The sequence below is a fragment of the Maniola hyperantus genome, chromosome 22 (assembly GCF_902806685.2).
Source record: "Maniola hyperantus chromosome 22, iAphHyp1.2, whole genome shotgun sequence".
Lineage (NCBI taxonomy): Eukaryota > Metazoa > Arthropoda > Insecta > Lepidoptera > Nymphalidae > Maniola > Maniola hyperantus.
Window position 1 is genome coordinate 9,202,677 of NC_048557.2, and position 20,662 is coordinate 9,223,338.

The window sequence follows — 20,662 nt, forward strand, 5'->3', positions numbered from 1 at the left end:
ATACTAATTATATTATTGCACACGCAATGCATTTTTTTTAATTCCAATCGATTTCGAAGAAATTAAGTTCTCAATTCTATGCATTACTTAACAATATAAATCGTACAGTGCTGGTATTGGTCGTCATTCTAGTACGCGATATTACTTATTAGTACCCTTATTATAAATGCGAAAGTGTGTTTGTTTGTTGGTTTGTCCTTCAATCACGTCGCAACAGAGCAATGGATCGACGTGATTTTTTGCATGTGTTAAAGACCTGGAGAGTGACATAAGCTACTTTTTATCCTGGGAAATCAGACTTGCTTTTTAGTTTTTACCGGTTTTTATAATTTTTGGAATCCGCTAGGATTACGATCAACGGATAAGCTTGAAGTCCGAAGGTCGCTGCACGGACGTTTATGTTTCGAAACACGAAAATAATGATAACTAAACGAAATTACCTAATGTACACAACCGGGCAAATGTTTTCCAACAGTTGAAAATTTTAATGCATTTAAATGTAGATCCTAATTATCGTTTAACGTCGGATATCGGTGTAAAAGGGAACTGCTTTTGCCAATTTGTGAATTGAAAAACAACAAATGTTGTTTTTAATTGTTTAAAACGCACATAATAGGCTACTTGACAATTTTTTTAAGTTGGTCTTAAATGGTTAATATTTGTCCTATTATATCAAAAAAATTAACACTATATTTTTTTGCGCCCTAAAAACCGTAAAACTTTAATTTAAAAAAATATTTTTCTTAGACAGGTGAAAACACTGTCGGCCATGTTTGGCCGATAGATTATCTGTGCTCTGACGTCATGCATTTGTAAACAACAGTATAACCCTGTGGTTATACTGTTTGTAAACAACAGTATAACCCTGTGGTTATACTGTTGTTTACAAATGCATGACGTCAGAGCACAGATAATCTATCGGCCAAACATGGCCGACAGTGTTTTCACCTGTCTAAGAAAAATATTTTTTTAAATTAAAGTTTTCGGTTTTTAGGGCGCAAAAAAATATAGTGTTAATTTTTTTGATATAATAGGACAAATATTAACCATTTAAGACCAACTTAAAAAAATTGTCAAGTAGCCTATTCTGAAAAGTTATAAGTGTGAGCCCGGAATCAAACCCCCGGACCCCTCGAATTGGCGGGCGAGCGACGGCTAGGCTCTCTTGAATCAATTTTAACTGCAGGCTCCTTTATAATTATTTTCATTGTTATTACGCATATATATATAATATATATATCGCTATAGCTACTCAATTAGATTGGATCCGAACAAAATGAAATTTTAAATATTCTAGTGCATACTTTTATCTAGGTCAAGTAAACTTACCTTGAGAATCGTCCGCGTGGAATTAGGTTTTTAAAAATCCCGTGGGAACTCTTCGATTTTCCGGGTTAATAAAATAGCCTATGTCACTCTCCAGGTCTTTATCCCTATACCCATGCAAAAAATCACGTCAATCCGTTGCACCGTTGCGCCGTGATTGAAGGACAAACCATTAACCAACAAACAAACACACTTTTGCATTTATAATAAGGGTACTGATTTAAGTTAGATTAACTTGTTTGATTAGGGCATATCTTTCAAATTGTGTTAAAAAAACTTAAGTATTTCAAGATGTTACAATTGGGTAACTAGCTATCATTATCTGAACATTACCTACACTCCTTTTAAGGGTTCCGTACCCAAAGGGTGCCAACGGGACCTTATTGCTATGTCCTCCGCTGTCCGTCCGTCCATCCGTCCGAATGTCTGTCAGCGGGCTGTACCTCGTAAACCATAACAGGTAGAGAGTTGTTACAGAATAATATATATATTTCTATTGCCGCTGTAACAAGAAATAATAAAAATTTCAAAATGGCCGTTATGAAAATTAAAAAAAGTGTTATTTCTATGATGGTACGGCACCTTTCGGCATTTCTTTAGGCAGTTGCGTAAAAAGAAACATTCCTAACTATAACATGACAGTTGTTTGTAGTTTTGAAACATGATATTTTAAGATCCCCATATTGAATGTCGGCTCGAATTATATTACTTAATGCACACTACTCACTCAATATAATCTTATGTTACACCATTGTCCACGGGTGTTCTGTTTCAGTGAGCAGAAAGTCATAATATTAAGTAATTTACACTGTCATCATTTACTAGCCTTGATTTTATTCATAGGTATTATGTATACATCTTCTTCTTCTAGTGCCTGTCCATTACTGAAGGTCAGCAGTCAGTTTTTTAAACTTCTCCCTGTCCATGGCTAGGCGGAATAGTTCTCCGACAGTTTTTATGCCAGTCCATTCCCTGATGTTACGTAGCCATGACTTCTTTCTTCTTTCCACCCCTCTTTTCCCAGAATACATATAAAAGGCCAATTGATCAATGCTAATCCACAGCAAAATGGCACCGATTCATTGGTCCTAAAATGTTTATTTAGCACCAATGCAACCTCAGTGACGTCTGGATTTCAAACAGGTCGTTCATTAGTATCTAAGCGGTGGCGCTGATTTATTTGGTTCCAAAACCGTGGATTTTTTTTTCGCTTGGGCATATCTTGTCATTTATATCGATGATGCTAACCGATTTAGATGTTTGGTTGGTACAGAGTTAGCTCACCTATATCACGGGGGAGGACATAGGCAATTTTTTATCGCGGAAAATTAAATAGTTCCCACTGGACTTTCAAAAATCTAAATCCACGCGGACGAAGTCACGGGCCTCAGCTAGTTTTATATACTTTATGATGTATGATTAGGTGATAAGTAAGTAAGGAAGTATGTGGAATTTTATCCACACTCAACTTAGAAGAAACTCGTGACTTGAAGAGACCCTCATAACAAGGGATTTCCTTGCTCGAGTGAAGTAATCTCCTGTCGAACTCAAGGTAGTTCAAAGAGGTACTTTAAAACTCTCGTAATTTTCACAAAGCTTTCTAATAATCTTTAAGCCAAAAAATATTCGATGAATTTGTCGATTTTGTTGGAGATTTTCAAGCGATGACCTAAATTTCGAGGAGGTGAAATCGAAGAAGGGTTCCAATCCCACTCAATGAAATTGGTTGGGAAAACGACTAGATACATAGTTTAATAATGTGCCTACAAACCATGAATATAATTATTGAATTATGACTGGGGTAAGCGCGGGGATGATTAAATAAAACTCGCTTGCAATCTTTACTGCCGTAGGTACACGTCCGCTCGGCTACGATGACAGACAACAACTGTTGTCGTTGTCGGCTGTCCTGTCACTTGTCTACCCGCCTTGCGTACGGCAACCACATTTATCATGAACATTTATTTATCATTCTATTTATGTGTGTAGTTATTACACTATTATTATTATTTATTTATTTACTTATACGTCACAATCATCATCATCATCACGATCAACCCATCAGCTCACTACTGAGAACGGGTCTCCTCTCAGAATAAGAAGGGTTTGGCTATTGTCCATCACGCTGGCCATGTGCGGATTGGCAGACTTCACACACCTGTGAGAACATTATGGAGAACTCTCAGGCATGAAGGTTTCCTCACGATGTTTTCCTTCACCGTTAATGCAAGTGATATTTAATTTCTTAAAAGATTTTCTCAAGGATGCACAAGGTCTTTTCGGTTATAAATCATAACGCAATGTGACATTACATCTTCCATATAAATTCATACCTGTTACCTCTGATATGGTGTACAATCCATTCGAGCTTGGGATAAAGGAAAGTGGACTTTTGCCGATGGTAATAGACTTTAAAACCGGTTGTGCTAATCCCATGCGTGGGTTGAGGTATTTTAATGGTCAGCGGCCAGTCCCAGCAAACTTGTTGTATGCAGACAACTATGTATTCCGGTATTAGACGTTAGAACGCCGCGATCAAGTGGAAGAGAGAATTAGACTGTATTTCCGGTAGTTGAAACCTACTTGCGCGTTGATTAATATTAACCTTGTGTTCGGGGTTCCATGAATATGGAATAGGTTTTCTTTTCCTATGTAATTAAGTAAGTATTCGTATAATATATTTTGTAATTACGGAACTTTTGGAGGTAACGCTTGTTGGCACAGAAGTTACTAGTTAAGGCTTATTTACATTGGTGAATAGGAAACGCATTTGTAAGTATTATTTTGTCTGATTTTTGTCTGATTTTAATTAATCCATACTAATATTATAATTACAAAAGTGTGTCTGTCTGTCTGCCTGTTTGTCTGCTAGCTTTTCACTGCCCAAAGACACTTTGCAGCTATCGAAACTACTTTCAAAGGCCCATATTACAATTCAGCTCTTTGAACGAGAAATGACATAATAGGTATACCTATATGCTTTTTACTATATTTAATAATTCCTGCCGGTCCGCAATTTTTGATATATCATTTAAAATTATGTATATATATAATATAATAATATATATGTAAAGTATTTACTTACATCAAACGCACGTCGAACATCAAAGTGTCTACTTTCGCAACCGAACACAGGCATGGAATTTCATTAGTGTTCGATGTCCATAATGACTACACCAGAATGTCTAATACTAAATTACTTTCTCTGTGAAATATAACACTTAACTATTTAGTAGCGTGCCTAGATAGACCATTTACGCACATTATATTAAAGAACGTAGTCAATCAGATTTTAAGAATAGAATCAGCCCCCCGATTGTATAAGAAAAACGTATTCGTCGTTATCGTAATCGTCAAAAAATTCTGCCCTATGATTGGTTGATTCGCTGTTTACATTTTTTCACAGCCAATAAAAGGGCAGAATTTGTTGAAGATTACTATAACAATGAATACGGTTTTTCTTACACAATTGGGGGGCCGGTCTCCTCTAAAACTACATTGCCGTACTGACTGAGTGAAAGAAAACGTGGAAATATAGAACAATCTCAAAAACAATAATAAAACGCCGCTTTATAATAATAATTTATTAAACTCCGCGCTTGCCTAGGAGATGCTTAGAATAGATATTCTTCTTTTTAAGATAGGTACCAAGCGCGCTCCAATTAGATCTCATCATTGTTTTGCCGTCAAGCGCAAGCTTATCCTGGAATTTCAAAAATATGCTGTCGGGGAAGCCAGAGTGCATTTCATATTCTAGTACGAATCCGAGAAGTTTTGTATTAAGTACAATATTTCTACTGATGTAGTTTACGTATGTTAATACTAACTTTATTATTATATTAATATATTATATTAGTTTTTTTTTTAATATTTATCTAAAATTTTAGTCTTTATAATATATAATTTGTTAATTTATCACCAGCGTGTCCTCTCGACACATAGGCCTCTTCCAGCAACTTCCACCTTTGCCTGTCACACGCTGTCCTTCTCCATATTGCTCCTCCAACTTTTCTTATGTCGTCTTCTTAACGCCTGTATTGTTTCCCTCTTTTCTTTTGTCCATCTCGAGGTAACCATTCAGTTATTTTCTGTGTCCATTTTTCGTTGCTTTCTCTTGTCATATGTCCTGTCCACCGCCATTTCAACTTTTTAATTGTCTCAAGTATGTCTTGCACTTTAGTGGTATTTCTTATGTCATTAGCTCTCTTCCTGTCTTTTAAAGTGAATCCTAACATACTTCTTTCCTAATACTAACTTACTAGGTATTAATCACGCAGAACCATTGTACAGGCTGGTCACGCGCTATATCACAGCGGTCTAGGGTCGCTGGGGAGACGGGAACGATGCCCGATGAATCGACACATTGTCCTTTTGTCCGGCGTACCTACACCACGTAATTGAATAACATGTACTTGGTACTTACCCTGTTTGTTATGCAAGGTTGCTGCTGATATTGAGGATTTTATTGGTATTACTTGGTCATGAGATAGTCGTTAAAATGCCATCATAAATTGTAGTTCAAAGTATGACACTATGACTCTACAACGCACACCAAAAAGAAAAGAACTCCGGTGTCGTAGTGAAACATGCTTTGAGGTTTTCTTGGAGCATGTACTGTTCTGTGTTTGTACTTTGTAGTAGGAAGTAGTCGTATGCGGGTATAGTCATATCAGAGTGAACCAGAGAACTCTCGGTTTGATCCTGAATCGACGATATTATGTCGAATATTAGGATATGATAACGGGAAATCAAAGAAAAATAGGGCTACGGGCTACCTGCGTCAAATGTACTAACATTTGACGCCTGCCAGTGACGTCGAAGCCTCGACGTTTTGTTAGAAGTTCCCTAACTGTCGTGAACTGTGAAAGATCTCTACGTCAATCAATGTACTAAAGTAGAGCGGAAACTAGCTTAACATAATAATTAACCAAGATAACAAGTATTACTGTGAGGGAATGTGTAGGAAAAGCTGACTGACTGAATGACTGATCTATCAACGCACAGCTCAAACTACTGGACGGATCGGGGTGAAATTTGGCATTCAGATAGCTATGACGTAAAGAATCCGCTAAGAAAAAAGAAATTTTTGAAAATAAAATCTATAAGGGGGTAAAATAGGCGTGTATGAAGTCGCAGGAAAAAGCTAGTCACTCTATATATTACTTAAAGTAGAGCGGAACTAGCTTAACACAATAATTTACCAAGAAACCAAGTATTAGTGTGAGGGAATGTGTATAGTTCAGAACATCTGTTCTGCAGTGTATAGTTAACCTAACTGTTTGGCGAGATCGCGTGTCGTCGAGCAATGGCCATTACTAACGACGGATGCCGCTCTAGAGATATTAGGGCTGACACTAGCGTTCTTGTATCTATTTTGTCATCTACGTAACGCATTTCTTGAGGAATGTTATAAAACGACTAGTTTATGCTCGCGACTTGGTCCGCACGGACTACACAAATTTGAAGCCCCTGTTTCACCCCTTTAGGGGTTGAATTTCCAAAAATCCTTTCTTAGCGGATGCCTACGTCATAATAGCTATCTGCATACCAAATTTCTGACATTGGTTACTTTTTCCTATGTCCACTCGTATTTTTAACTATACTTTTTATCCCGGAAAATCAAAGAGTGCTCACGGGATTTTAAAAACCTAAATCCACGCGGAAAAATCGCGGGCATCAGCTAGTAGCTAATAAATATCAATAATATGAAGATGTTATTATTAAGCTGTGATAGCCTAGTGGTTAGGACGTCCGCCTTCTAATCGGTGGTCGGGGGTTCGATCCCGGGCACGCATCTCTAACTTTTCGGAGTTATGTGCGTTTTAATTAATTAAATATCACTTGCTTTAACGGTGAAGGAAAATATCGTGAGGAAACCTGCATGCCTGAGAGTTCTCCATAATGTTCTCAAAGGTCTGTGAAGGCTACCAATCCGCACATGGCCAGCGTGGTAGACTATGGCCAAAACCCTTCTCACTCTGAGAGGAGTCCCGTGCTCTTTAGTGAGCCGGCGATGGTTTTTTTTTTAATTCATTATAGGCGCACGCTTGGCCACGATCACACCTGATGGGAAGTGATGATGTGGCCTGAGATGGGACGCGTTTGCCTAGAAGGTGCCTATTCACTCTTGTTTTAAAGATACCCGGATTATAATTGGCAGGAAACACTGATCTCGGAACAGTATTCCAGACCCTAGCCATGCGTATAAGGAATGATGGCGCAAAGCGTTTCGTACGCGAAGATGGAATGTTGACGAGATAGGGGTGGAAACTCGCCCCGTGTCTTGCGGTTGATCATGATGAAGATGTTATTATCTTGTAGAGACCCTAACATCCGCATTAGGTAGGTGCCAGTGGCGTGCACAGGGTTTGAAGCCAGGGTAGGCATTAGTTAGGTAGGAACCTGTTTACTGGCAGGTCATAATGAAAAATATTCATTGAGCTATTACAACTGGGGTAAGCAGTGCATCTATGCCTCTATGACCTGCACGCCACTGGTAGGTGCAAAGTGCCGCATAACCGCTGGACCATCATTCCGCTGTCGCCGACATCATTAGTCATTCTTGTGTTAGAGGAATTTTGGACAATGCCTCATTTATGCAGAGAAAACCATTTTGGGCATTCGCGAAATTATATTATGTAACTTAGTTATAGTTAATTGTCGACCTCCCTGGCGCAGTGGTGAACGCTGTCTTATGCCGGAGGGTGCCAAGTTCGATTTCTACTAGGAGGAATTGTGGGATTTATAATCCTAAATTAAATTTCTATGAATCCTAAATTAGATAACCAGCAGTGGACGTCTACCGGATGATGATAATGAAATTAGATTTGGCCTGGTCTCTGGTTGATTAAATTGCGAAGCTTACGCCCAGGCCATTTACTTACACTACCGGCAAAGACGTGCCGTCAAACGACAAGTTTCCGGTACCGGTCTGGGTTTACCTATCAAATAACTGCAATGCCCCTTCCAGGCTATTCCGTTCCCGTGGGATGATTACGTATCTCGCGACAGGCTTGCGACAGGCGTAAATCTCGCGATCATTGCTGTCAATCAGAGAGATAGCAATAGCCACAAAGCAAAATAAGAAGAAGAAGAGAAACAGCAAATGAACTGTCGCATTGCTACTGCTGTCCGCTATACTGCAACGTTTTACGTAATCAGCCCGCCGCCGTTTTGACTGCATCGTCAAGGAAAAGCGAATCACCATCACCATTTCAGACTGCGGATGTTAAAGCGCGACACCACACATCCTCAGCCTTCCTCTTCAAGCCACTTCCCGCCACCCTCTTTTTACCGTCGCGTCGGTTCATCTAACTGATGGGCGCCCCGCACTAGACTTACGGAAAGCAGCGGTCATCGATCCTAGGACAAACATGGCCTGTCCACTGCCACTTCACCTTACTGACAGTGATAGTTCGAGCTATGTTAAGTCAGTAAGTGGTTTAACTCAATCACTTTTCTCTTTACTACTTATAAGTTATTAAGGGTGGAGATAGCCAAGTCTTTCAGACTTTGGCCTCCTATTTAGACCATATATATACCATTTTGACAGACTTTTGTGCAAATGAATTTTCCAAACCCATCCTCAAAGTCGTTAAACACGGCTCAGATTAATCTAAATGAAATGTCCGTTTCTTTCCCCCTAATCACTTAAACCGGTGTACTTAATCAAGGTAACCTCCATTCGAAAATGAGTCTTTTATACGTGGCTTAGATGCGGTTTTTCTATAATGAAACATAGATACTTAGCTCCACAGATGAGGGTTGTCCAAGGCCGTGTATTGTGGAGATCCGGTAGGTCGCTCTGCACGGGTTGAATAATTATAGCTAGGTACAATAAATCATTTGTTATGCAACCTCTTGAGTTCTTGTCTCTTATAAATGCGGGGATTTTTTTTATTCGATTACAAGTTTGTGATTCACTGCTATAATATCATCATCATCATCAACCGATAGACGTCTACTGCTAGACATATTGTCTCTTGCAGGGACTTCCACACGCCACGGTCTTGCGCCGCCTGAATCCAGCGGCTCATCTTCGTAGCGGTGAAAATGCATCATCCTGGAGTATACGGTCGAATATATTTCAGGATGATGCATATTGAGTTAGGTTTTTAAATTCTTTATAGGCACACGTTTGACCATAATCACACTTGATGCACTACTGAGCAAAATCAAACTCAAATTATTATTTATTCAGAATTAATAAAATTTTACGCTTCCTGATTGTCGAAAAATTTTTATTTGTAAGATGATACAGATATAGTGGTGATAATTATTAATACGTACTTAAAACTAAAGCTACGAGGGTTCCAAACGAGCCCAGGAAAACGGGAACGGGACGGAAACGAGCACGGATCTTTTCTCAGTATGAGAAGAGTTTGGCCATAGTCTACCACGCTGGCCAAGTGCAGTTCTTCAACTTTTCACTAAGCTGTAAAATAGACATACTTCAAATAGACATTATTTGAATCCTAATTAACTCTCTACTCGTAAATTTAAAAAAAAAACTTGTCTAAATAAACATTGATGTAACAAGTTATTCTACAGGTCACAAGTCACAACTAACAAGTACATAGTTACACTCTACGACTTCAATACAATGTAATCGCACATTAATTGTTACTACTCGTAGTAAGTAGTTGTTAGATTGTTACTCGGTGAAGTAGTAACTAATGTGTAACTCTTTTGTTGCAGATTAAAGTGTAAAGTGCATCGATGAGACGCCGCTAGTGCCGGCAGGAGAGCGGCTGCCGCCGTGGTTTACTTACTTGTAAGTTTAGATTATGTGTTAATTTTTTTTCCCATGTACCAAAATTGTAGATACAAAGTTACTTAAAATTATAAATTACTAGCGACCCGCCCCGGCTTCGCATGGGTGCAACGTAGATACTAATGTGGTGTCATTGCCTCAGAAACTCAAATGAGAGGATTTTTTCCGACCTAATTCACATTACTTCAATTTCGCTAGGGATCTCTAATTTTTTGAGAATTAAACTATAGCTATAAACCTTCCTCTTGAATTACTCTATCTATTGGTGAAAACCGCATTAAAATCCGTTGCGTAGTTTAAAAGATCTACGCGTTCATACATACATACAGACGCGAGAAATTCTTTATTTTATACTATGTAGAGAAATTACATTGGAAATGCTTATCTCTAAACAGAGATTTCATCCAGCTTCCCATTCAAGGTTGTGAGCTTACGGTACTAGAATAATTATAAAATGAATACAAGAATCCTTACTTAATATATGCATTGTATATACAAAAGACCGGCCAAGTGCGAGTCAGACTCGCCCACTGAGGGTTCCGTACTACAATCGTATTTTATCGACATTTTGTACGATAAATCAAAATCTATTATATATAAAAATTAATAAAAATCTGTTTCAAAATGTACAGGTAAAGCCCTTTCATATGATACCCCACTTGATATAGGAATCTAACTTTGAATGTCAAAAATGGCAATATTTGTTCGAAACACATTTTAATTTTATTTCTTGTGATGTGACCACAAAAATCCGAAAACCGTGGTTTTGTGGTTACATTACAAAAAAAATTAAAGTGTAATAGGTAGTTATTCTTTGTACGATGGTACGGGACCATTCGTGTACGTGTTCGACTCGCACTTGACCGCTTTTATTTATTTATTAACTTTTCGGTTCGGAATGCCGTTCCTACCGAGAAAAAATAGCAAGAAACTCGGCGGTTGCTCTTTTCAAGTGAACTGTGCGGAGACCCGTGCTCAGTACTGAATCATCGCCATCAGATCATTTAGCAGAATATTTTTACAGTAGAGATGGTTGAGGTAGATGGTCCGCCATTATCTTTGAAAGTGTTTTTGTCGCAGATTTTTATAATAAAAGCAGTGGCCTCAAAAGGAAAGAAAGCGTTACTAAATCTATACATATAATAAATAAATACCTCTAATATTATAGAAATCGCCATCATAACTCATTATTATACCACGGAACGGAGTTTTAGAAAATAGTGTCAATTTGAATAAAGCTGAAAACACGATTAGAGTTCCGACCTTTTATTTTTATATATCATAATACCCTTTAATATGATCTTTCAAAATGTTCTTTATGAACTTAGAGGGCTTCAAACTTGTTTTTATCTTCTTTGCATTCCTTCTTTTCTTCTTCATCTTCGGATAGCGATACATAAGTTTTTGAACATCCCGTGGAAGCTAAGATTCACCCCTCTCTCTATAATTTTTTTTCGTTCGAAATGCATTTCGAATCAGTGGTAGATGCATCTGACGATTCAAAAATACTTGTAAAAGTTTAATTGAATAAAAATATTTTTTATTTTTTAAACTAGCTGATGCCCGCGACTTCGTCCGCGTGGATTTAGGTTTTTAAAAATCCCGTGAGAACTCTTTGATTTTCCGAAATAAAAAGTAGCCTATGTCACTCTCCAGGTCTTTAACTATACCCATGCAAAAAATTACGTAAGTAAATCCGTTGCTCAGTTGCGACGTGATTGAAGTTACCAAACCAACAAACAAACACACTTTCGCATTTATAATATGGGTAGTGATTTGTTAAGCTGATAAGCCGTCAAAAGGTAACAGACAGACACACTTTCGCATTAATTAAGTACGGATTATCCTGATAAAATTTAGCACTATAGATAATTTATTTTCTGAAGAAGAGACATTACATTCTAGAGTACCTCAAACCTACGGCAACCACGACATACTTGAGTTAATCTTTACACCATTTTAACACCCACGACAAAGTTTATAATGTAGTTAACTAGTTAGTAACATACTCTTCCGAATAAAACCTGTTAATGGGTTATAAAAGTCAAAACTACGTGATAGCATCTTGAAAGATGTCCCCGCATTTCCTTTCTCGGGCAATTTGTCACCTAGCTGTTACCTAATAGATAAAGAGCCTGTGAGAACCGGCCGAGAAGAGACCGTTGTTATTTTATAAAAGCTGAAAGTTCCCCAACATAGGGACGAACGATCAGCGGCAGTATCGTGGCAACCTCCTGCTAGACACCCAAGACATATTAAAGTTTAAGGATGTCTGGCAGGGGGTTGCCACGATACTGTCTGGCAAAGTATGACATGATTTCTAATACTATTCCGAAGAAAATATAAAAAATTAGACTCTATACTTTGACGAAAGATTTTAAATACGTCTTTGTTGCGTCATATTATCTGCCAAAGCCACCATGATCCAAACTTCATAGTCGCTGATCCCTATGTTGGGGACAATGGGGATAGAAACTTTCAGCTTTTATAAAATAATGAAGGTTTGACCCTCACGGGTTCTTAGTCCATAATTTGTTAGATTAGAGTAGTCCGGCTAACGATCCGTCAGCGTCTCGTGAATTGGCCGGCCACGACAGAAAATAGCCTTACGATTATCTAATAGACGGGGGTCGTTGCTCTGGAGTTCAGAGGATGTCTTTATATATCCAATCCAATCTAATCCATCAACCTGTATGCGTCCACAGCTGGACATTATCCTATTCACGAGCGCGGCACCAACAGGGTCCTCCGCCTTCCTCGTCCATCCTCTTCCCATCACCTTCAGGTCACCGGTACAGGTCGTCCTACATTGAGTGTACGCGGTCTCCACTCCAGAACCCATTAGCCCCAGCTATATCGGTTAATTTTGTTCATCTGGGAATTTCCTCGTTCCGGATTTTGTTATCCGTGGGAGAGGTACTGCTCCATAGCACGCTGAGCGACTTTGCGCTTGAGCGGCAAGCTATATCTGTCGCAAAACCAATGGCCGTTGAGGCATACGCGTGCTGGAGTCAACGCGTACCGATAAGTGTGGTGTGGGACTACCTCCAGCCCGCTGGACAGACGACCTTAAAAATGTGGCAGGAAGGAGGTGGATCATATGTGGTGGCGCGCTTTCCAAAATGCCTATGACCTGCAGTGCACGGCCATAGGCTGATGAATGGGTGGATTGTACGAAGGACGTTGGCTTGCGATATTGATGCCTATTCGTTTCGCAAAATAATCTCGTTTAGATAAATAGCGACTCTTGCTACGACGCAATAAAGTGCAATTCAGCTCGCACAGCGCTGCGGAATTAAAATTAACTAACACCTCTCTTTCTCTCTTATGAGTTAAGATTTGCACGGAAGCCGTCGAAGGGGCGAGGCGCGGCGCGCTGCTCGCGTAGGAATCATTGATGTGGGAGGAATCTTCTAGTGGTAGAATTATTTCTCGAGTCACGTGACCAAGTGGGCCCAACCTAGTATAATTACTGTTAAATCATTTAAACAAGCATCGAGTCGTCGCCCATGGAGATTTCAGTCCGTTCTTTGATTTATCGGAGCTATTATTTCGGGCAGGGCAGGACCACTATTGCATAGAACTGAATGTCTCCTCGTCTCGGTTGGATGGAGACGCATAAGAGCCGGATGTTTGGTTTTTTAGGTTGGGTTTGTGCATTGGTTCAATTCCAATTAGATGAGCGACTGTGTATTTCCTTGCCTATTTTTAGAATTCCGTTAACCCTACCCGAAGGGTGCCAACGGGACTATTATTAAGCCTCCGCTATCCGTTCGTCCGTATGTCTGTCTTTTTGTCTGTCAGCGGGTATCTTATGAACCGTCCTAGGTAGAGAGTTTAAAGTTTCACTGAGTGTATCATTTCTATTGCCGCTGTAACAACAACTAATATAAATTTCAAAATGGCCACCATGTAAACAAAAATAAAAACTACATAATCTTGTACGATAGTAGGAATACTTCGTGTAAGAGTTCGACTCCCACTTGGCCGGTTTTTTAAGTTGTACAATAATGCGCACTGACCAAAATGGCCGCAAGAGGCCTGGGACAACCCTCCACCTCCCATGGCCCCACCAACCTCTCGGTTATATGGGCCGAATCGCGGGAGGGCGCCCGTTCGGTACTTGCTCTTAGCATTTTCAAGAGGCCTATGTGAAGCTATGGATCCAGCTGCTGATAATTATGATAATGAACACTCGTAACTCCAGCATCCAGGACACGTATAATTACACGAAGCCGAGAGCAAAAGCTAGCAATCGATAAACGATCAATAAGAATAAAAATCGATAACTAAGAGCAATGGTAATTATTGTCATTATAAATGAATTATTTACTTAATACTTTTAGATAAAGGGTAGGTAAGGATTCTTATCTCATAATAACTATTAAGATAACCTTTAACCGTGTTACTGATTAAACCAAGTACCTAGTTTATATTAATTAAATTACTTAACTGTACATTAGATATTAATTCAAAATCAATTAATGATAAATAACCGAACAAATGATTTCTATAATGTTTCCCGGAGATGAACCAGTTAGAACATCACGATTACACAATATTTCAAATGTCGTTATCGTCATCGATAGACGTCCACTGCTGGATATAATGTCTCTTGTAGGGACTTCCACACGCCACGGTCTTGCGCCGCCGCGCCTGGATCTGCATATTTCAAACCATTTAGCAATTATATTATATAGGTATGTATAATATGTAAAAAGAAGTATAGATACGTTACATAGGTCTAGTTCGTGACAGTTCGAGATGGGGGAATGAAGTAGACTTAAAGTTAATTAACTTTATTTAACAATAAATGAGGGAAGCCTAGTCAGGTGATGACTAATAAGTCAGACCTAGTCCTAGTCCTAGACCTAGACCTAGGTCTACTTAATTGTTATTATTTGTTCTTTATCTGTATTATTAATATTTTTCTTTGTTCCTTATATAATTTATGTCAGCACTCAGCAACTTAAAGGCAATAAAATTTATGATTTGATTTGATTTAAAACTACGACACTTGGATCACATTTGTAGAGCGCTATCTCACCTACTCTCGTGCGTTTTGTATCTTCTGCTTTACTAATCATCGAGAACGGATTTTTATTTGCCATGTATGAACGTAACGGGTCTATGCCATTTGGTATATTTAGTAAACCACAAATTGTAAAGAAAATGTAAGGCTCAATTTGTATAATATGTTTTATGTTCCACGTAAATGGAAACTCCATATAAAGGACCCCTGGGCCCTGTCCTTAGAACAATGCTACATAGAATATTCTATTGGGACCTAGTTAGCAATAAAGTTTAGGTGCAATTGTCTCCCATATATGAAGTGCGATGGTCAGAATGATTACCAAGGCACCTGTTCGATTCTTTGCATATTCATGAACCTACGTCTATTAATATCAATGACGCTATTGTGACAAGCGATCTGTCCTTCATCATCATCATCAACCTATCGTCGGCTCACTACAGAGCACGTGTCTCCGCTCAGAATCAGAAGGGTTTGGCCGTAGTTTACAAGTGCGGATTGGCAGACAACACCTTTGAGAACAATGTTATGGAGAACTCTCAGACATGCTGGATTCCTCACAGTGTTTTCCTTCACCGTTAAAGTGCAAGTGATATTTAATTGCTTAAAAACCACTTAACTGTGAAAAGTTGGTGTGCCCGGGATCGAACCCCGACCCACAGAACAAGTCACACAATGTGTCAGGCAATCGGTCCCGCAACAGTTTTCAATGTTAAGACGTCATTAAAAAGCGTTCGAAACTTTCCATCATAGGTCAGAGGTCTATTCAACTATCATAATTCATTATTGCAGAAGATTATTGTCATTTCTACATTAATCACACCCGCTCCAATGCATGATTTGTGTTTCGTGAGTTAGATTCTACAAGATTCTGAGTCGCGCCTTTATTAGCTAAACAAAACATGCAATGTACACAGAGCTACGTTCCAAAGAAAACATACCCTCAATTTGCATTGATAGTAAAATTCTACGTTATTAGACTAAACATGTCAGGCATTCGGTCTCGCAATACTTTTTCAATATTTAGACGTCATTAAAAAGCGTTCGAAGCTTTCGATCATAGTCTATTCAACTATCATTAGTACAGAAGGTTATTGTCATTTCTTCATTAGTCACAACCGCTATAATCGCAGCATGACGAGCGATATATACCTGCAGTCACGATCAAATACTTCGTGAGTAAGATTCCACATTATTTTGTTGTACAGAACGGTTTTATTGCGATTACATACAGTATGCTAATGGGACGTTTGGATTGTTATGTCTCAGTGCTGTGTTTTGATACGTGCGTAGATTTGCATACTCATCGGGGATAGTTAGTTTAGAAGGGACCCTCCTAACGAAGGTTGTCGATAATTTAAGACACCTTTTGAATTAACAGTTTTAGAAGAAAAAATTAACTGGATCGCAAATGCGACCAATTGCAGCATCCAGTTCTAGTTTGAGCGCACACTGTGATGCTGACTGCGCAGTCATTGGGCAGTTGCGATGCAGTTGTGGCAACTGCACCATAAACGCATCCCAACTCCATAATTTGGTAGAACGGCTTGCAGGCCAAGCGCACAGCTATCTGTCTTGACAGTAATACCAAGAAGTATAATGACCAAGAAACGTAGATTTTCTTAATAATATGAGAAGAATAATATCCAGTTTGTGCAATTCTCCATTGTTTCATTCTTTTCTCCATGTTATCTTTAATATTCACCCATAAATACACATTTTCAAAGGCCTGTATGTGGATTGGAAAAGATTTAATTTTTAAGTTTCCACTAAAACGGTACCTCGAACCACGTTCTAAATAACACTATGGAGAATAAACGTAATATAAAAATTCATAAACACCACTCTTTATAGCAACGGCGCGGCTACGTAAACAGCATTATTTATAATGCATCTCTCGGGAAACGATTTATGGGAGGGGGGGATAGTGAGAGACTCTCCTTCGGGAAGAATAAACACTAGCTAGACCGCCATTTTATACAAGTACTAGTTCTCGTTGGATGCTACTAGAATTGCATGACAAACATCTATTTTAAGTAACATGGTAGGTCTAGGTACTGTATGGGTGGCATGGTAGTTTCAACATTTTTGCCTATTGCTATATAGTATACTAGCTTATACCGCGACTTTGTCCGCGTGGACTACACAAATTTCGAACGCCTATTTTACCCCCTTAAGGGTTGAATTTTCAAAAATCCTTTCTTAGCGGATGTCTACGTCATAGTAGCTATCTGCGATGCGTTGCCGGCCTTTTAGGAATTTGTTGGTCCGCCCCTTGAATAACCCTATGTTGTAATCTAGTGGGAACACCACCCATGGGAGTTGGTTCCACAGTTTGCATGTGTGTGGAAAGAAGGATCTGGCACAACGGACGGTCGAAGTGCACCAGACACCCAGGTGGTGAGGGTAAAATTGCTTACGGTGTCGCGCGGTGCGGTTGTAGAAAGAGGAAGGTGGAATGAGGTCAAAAAGCTCTTCAGAGCACTCCCCATTTATAAAGGCGATAGAACACGCATAGAGTGCGTAACTGCTTAAACTGTGTTCGTGTGAAACACAGCTGATACTGGAGCCGATTCTCTTGTACACAATCTCTAAACTAAACTAAATTAACAGGTCTAATTCTAGTGCTATCCTTTTCCGCGAGCAAAATTATGAAAGGGATAGTAATAGATTTAAACGTGCCATTTTAGTTTAGTTTAGAGATTGTGTACAACGGAATCAGCCACACTGTCAGGTTATTTTCGTGTGCGTGTCGTCAGATGTGGGTTTTTGCTTTTACGATATTTTGTAAGTATTCTTTACGTGGTGGATTTAAATAGATCAAGGAAATTACTGTGTGCTACTTTCTTATGGAGAATGGAGATCGTCCTATATTTTACTTAAGTATATCTTGTGATTTTGCTGTTTTTAAATCTTTGTTTTAAATAAGACATTTGAGAGTAATTTTAGTTTTTGCCTATATTCCGTATCGCCTCAGTTGATTGTTTAAAATACTTAATTTTAGAACCTAACCGGTTCGCGAGGCTTATTCTGGATACGTAATTTTTAATTGAAAGTGTCTTATGGAATAACTAGCTTAGGTATGCTCGCGACTTCATCCGCGTGGACTACGTCTCTACGCCAACTCACATCTCAAACTACTCGACGGATCGGGCTGAAATTTGGCATGCAGATAGCTATTATGACGTAAGCATCCGCTAAGAAAGGATTTTTGCAAATTCAATCCCTAAGTGGGTGAAATAGGGGTTTCAAATTTGTGTAGTCCACGCGGACGAAGTCTCGAGCATAAACTAGTTTTGCAATAAAGTTGTTTTAAATTAAAATTTAAATAGATAAAGAGTGCAGCCGTAAAGTTTTTGGCATAATTTTATAATCTGTATTGAAGATTATCTAAATGATAAAAGAGCGTGGATTTGACCTGCAGCTCGTTCCAGCAACGCACAAGACTGCAAATACTATTTTATACATGGCATAATTTTGTACCTATATCAAATATTTGAAAAGAGCAACCGCCGAGTTTCTTGCTGGTTCTTCTCGGCAGGAAAGGCATTCCGAACCAGTGGTAGATGCATCCGACTATTCGTAAGCACTTGTAAAAGTTTATACGAATAAAAAAGATTTTCATTTTCATTTTTCGAATGTACTCCCGTAAATTATCGCCGCAACATATAAAGCGTCGTAATTTTCCGCACCGGCACTCATAATCGTTACGAGTTACGATATCGTGAATTAATTGCATGTGAAGTGAAAGTGACGTAATAAGGTGTTCACTGCGCTAGCGCTGGCCCGCGCTCGCAGTCTGGGCTATTAAAGCTTTTAGCTGATGTCCGCGATTTCATAGAGTTCCCACGGGGTTTTTAAAAGCCTAAATCCACAATTAGCCTTTATAAATCCCGTGGGATCTCTTTGATTTTCTGGGATAAAAGGACTTCAAGTCGAGAGTGAATATACATCTTCTAGGCAAGCGCGCTCCATCTTAGGCTGCATCATCACTTGCCACCAGGTCTGATTGCAGCCAAGCGCTAGTCTATAAATTTAAAAAAACACTCGGTCTTAACCTATACCCATGCAAACAATCACGTCGCGTCGATCCGTTGCTCCGTTGTGACGCGATTGAAGGACAAACCAATGAACCAACAAACAAACACACTTTCACATTTATATTAGTGATTCTAGTCTCTTGACAGAGTAAACTATAGTCAGGGAACTCTCGGTTTGATCCTGACTCGACGATATGTCAAATATTAGGCTATGGGTGCAGTGAAATCAAAGAAAAATAGGCGTTTTTTTAATTGTTTTTATAAAGAATATTAGCCATGTTAAATGACTAATATTCCCCTTTCCTCTCCAATTAAGCGTCAGGCTTGTGCTAGGAGTAGGTACGACAATAGTGCAACGGGCGGGGTTTGAACCATCGACCTTCAGGTTTTCAGTCCACTCCTATACCGGTTGAGCTATTGAGGTTTTTATAGGCTACCTCGCGTAAATGTAGGTAACATTTGACGCCTGCCAGTGACGTCGAAGCCTTGACGTTTTGTTCATGAACGGTGACCTTGTCATTTAGAAATTCGTCAATTGTATAATAACCGCGACATAAATGTTATTTAACACGTGATTAAATTTATTAATACGGGAGACTTAATCCATGCTAATATTATAAATGCGAAAGTGTGTCTGTCTCTCTGTCTGTCTGTCTGCTAGCTTTTCACGGCTCAACCGTTCAACCGATTTTGATGAAATTTGGTACAGAGATAGTTTGTATCCCGGGGAAGGACATAGGCTACTTTTTATCCCGGAAAATCAAAGAGTTCCCACGGGATTTTTAAATAAAACCTAATTCCACGCGGACGAAGTCGCGGGCATCAGCTAGTTTACAATAAGTACTTATTTGTAGTTACCTAGTATGTAACTAGTTATGTAGTGTTAGGTTGTATATTTTATATTGACAAAAATCCGGCCATGGAATCCTATTATCGACACGGAAGAACTGCGAAATCATATTAGAGATGTCAGCCCTCAAGTTATCGATAAATGAAATTACGTTTAATTTAGAAATAAAGCGACAATTTTGATTGAATTGATTAGTTAATTATATTATCTAATAAATTAGATTGTTAATCCATACTAATATTATAAAGAGAAAGTTTGTCTGTCTGTCTGTCTGCTAGCCTTTCACGGCCCATCCGTTCTATCGCCCATCCAAAAAAATCTTTCATACAAACCTTGTCCTAACTTGTTGTGTGTTGTACTTGACGCAACACAAAAAAAAGAATTAACCAATTTGGTGCAGTCGTTCGGAAGTTATACATACATTTCGGCGTTTCATTTTTATTTATACAGATATTGTCTTTTAATAACTCAGAAGAGCTGTTAATGACATAATATAAAAATAAAAAGCCTAAGTCCGTCTCCGATATTATGTAAGCAAGTATTTTGAAAATGTCTATCGTAACAAGTGTCTGCCGACAGAGCAAACATTGATTGTCAATTAAAGTCCTTCATATGACCTTGTTTATCGATTAAATTTTATC

General features: G+C 38.8%; 1 protein-coding gene across 1 annotated transcript in view; it reads left to right on the forward strand.

The window, feature by feature from the left end:
- Positions 1-10,029: 10,029 nt before the first annotated feature.
- Synd (protein kinase C and casein kinase substrate in neurons protein Synd) overlaps positions 10,030-20,662 on the forward strand; it is a 96,045-nt gene continuing 85,412 nt past the window's right edge. Inside the window, exon 1 of the mRNA XM_034980674.2 lies at positions 10,030-10,099. The gene's annotated coding sequence lies outside the window, so the exon portion shown is untranslated. The remainder of the gene's footprint in view (positions 10,100-20,662) is intronic.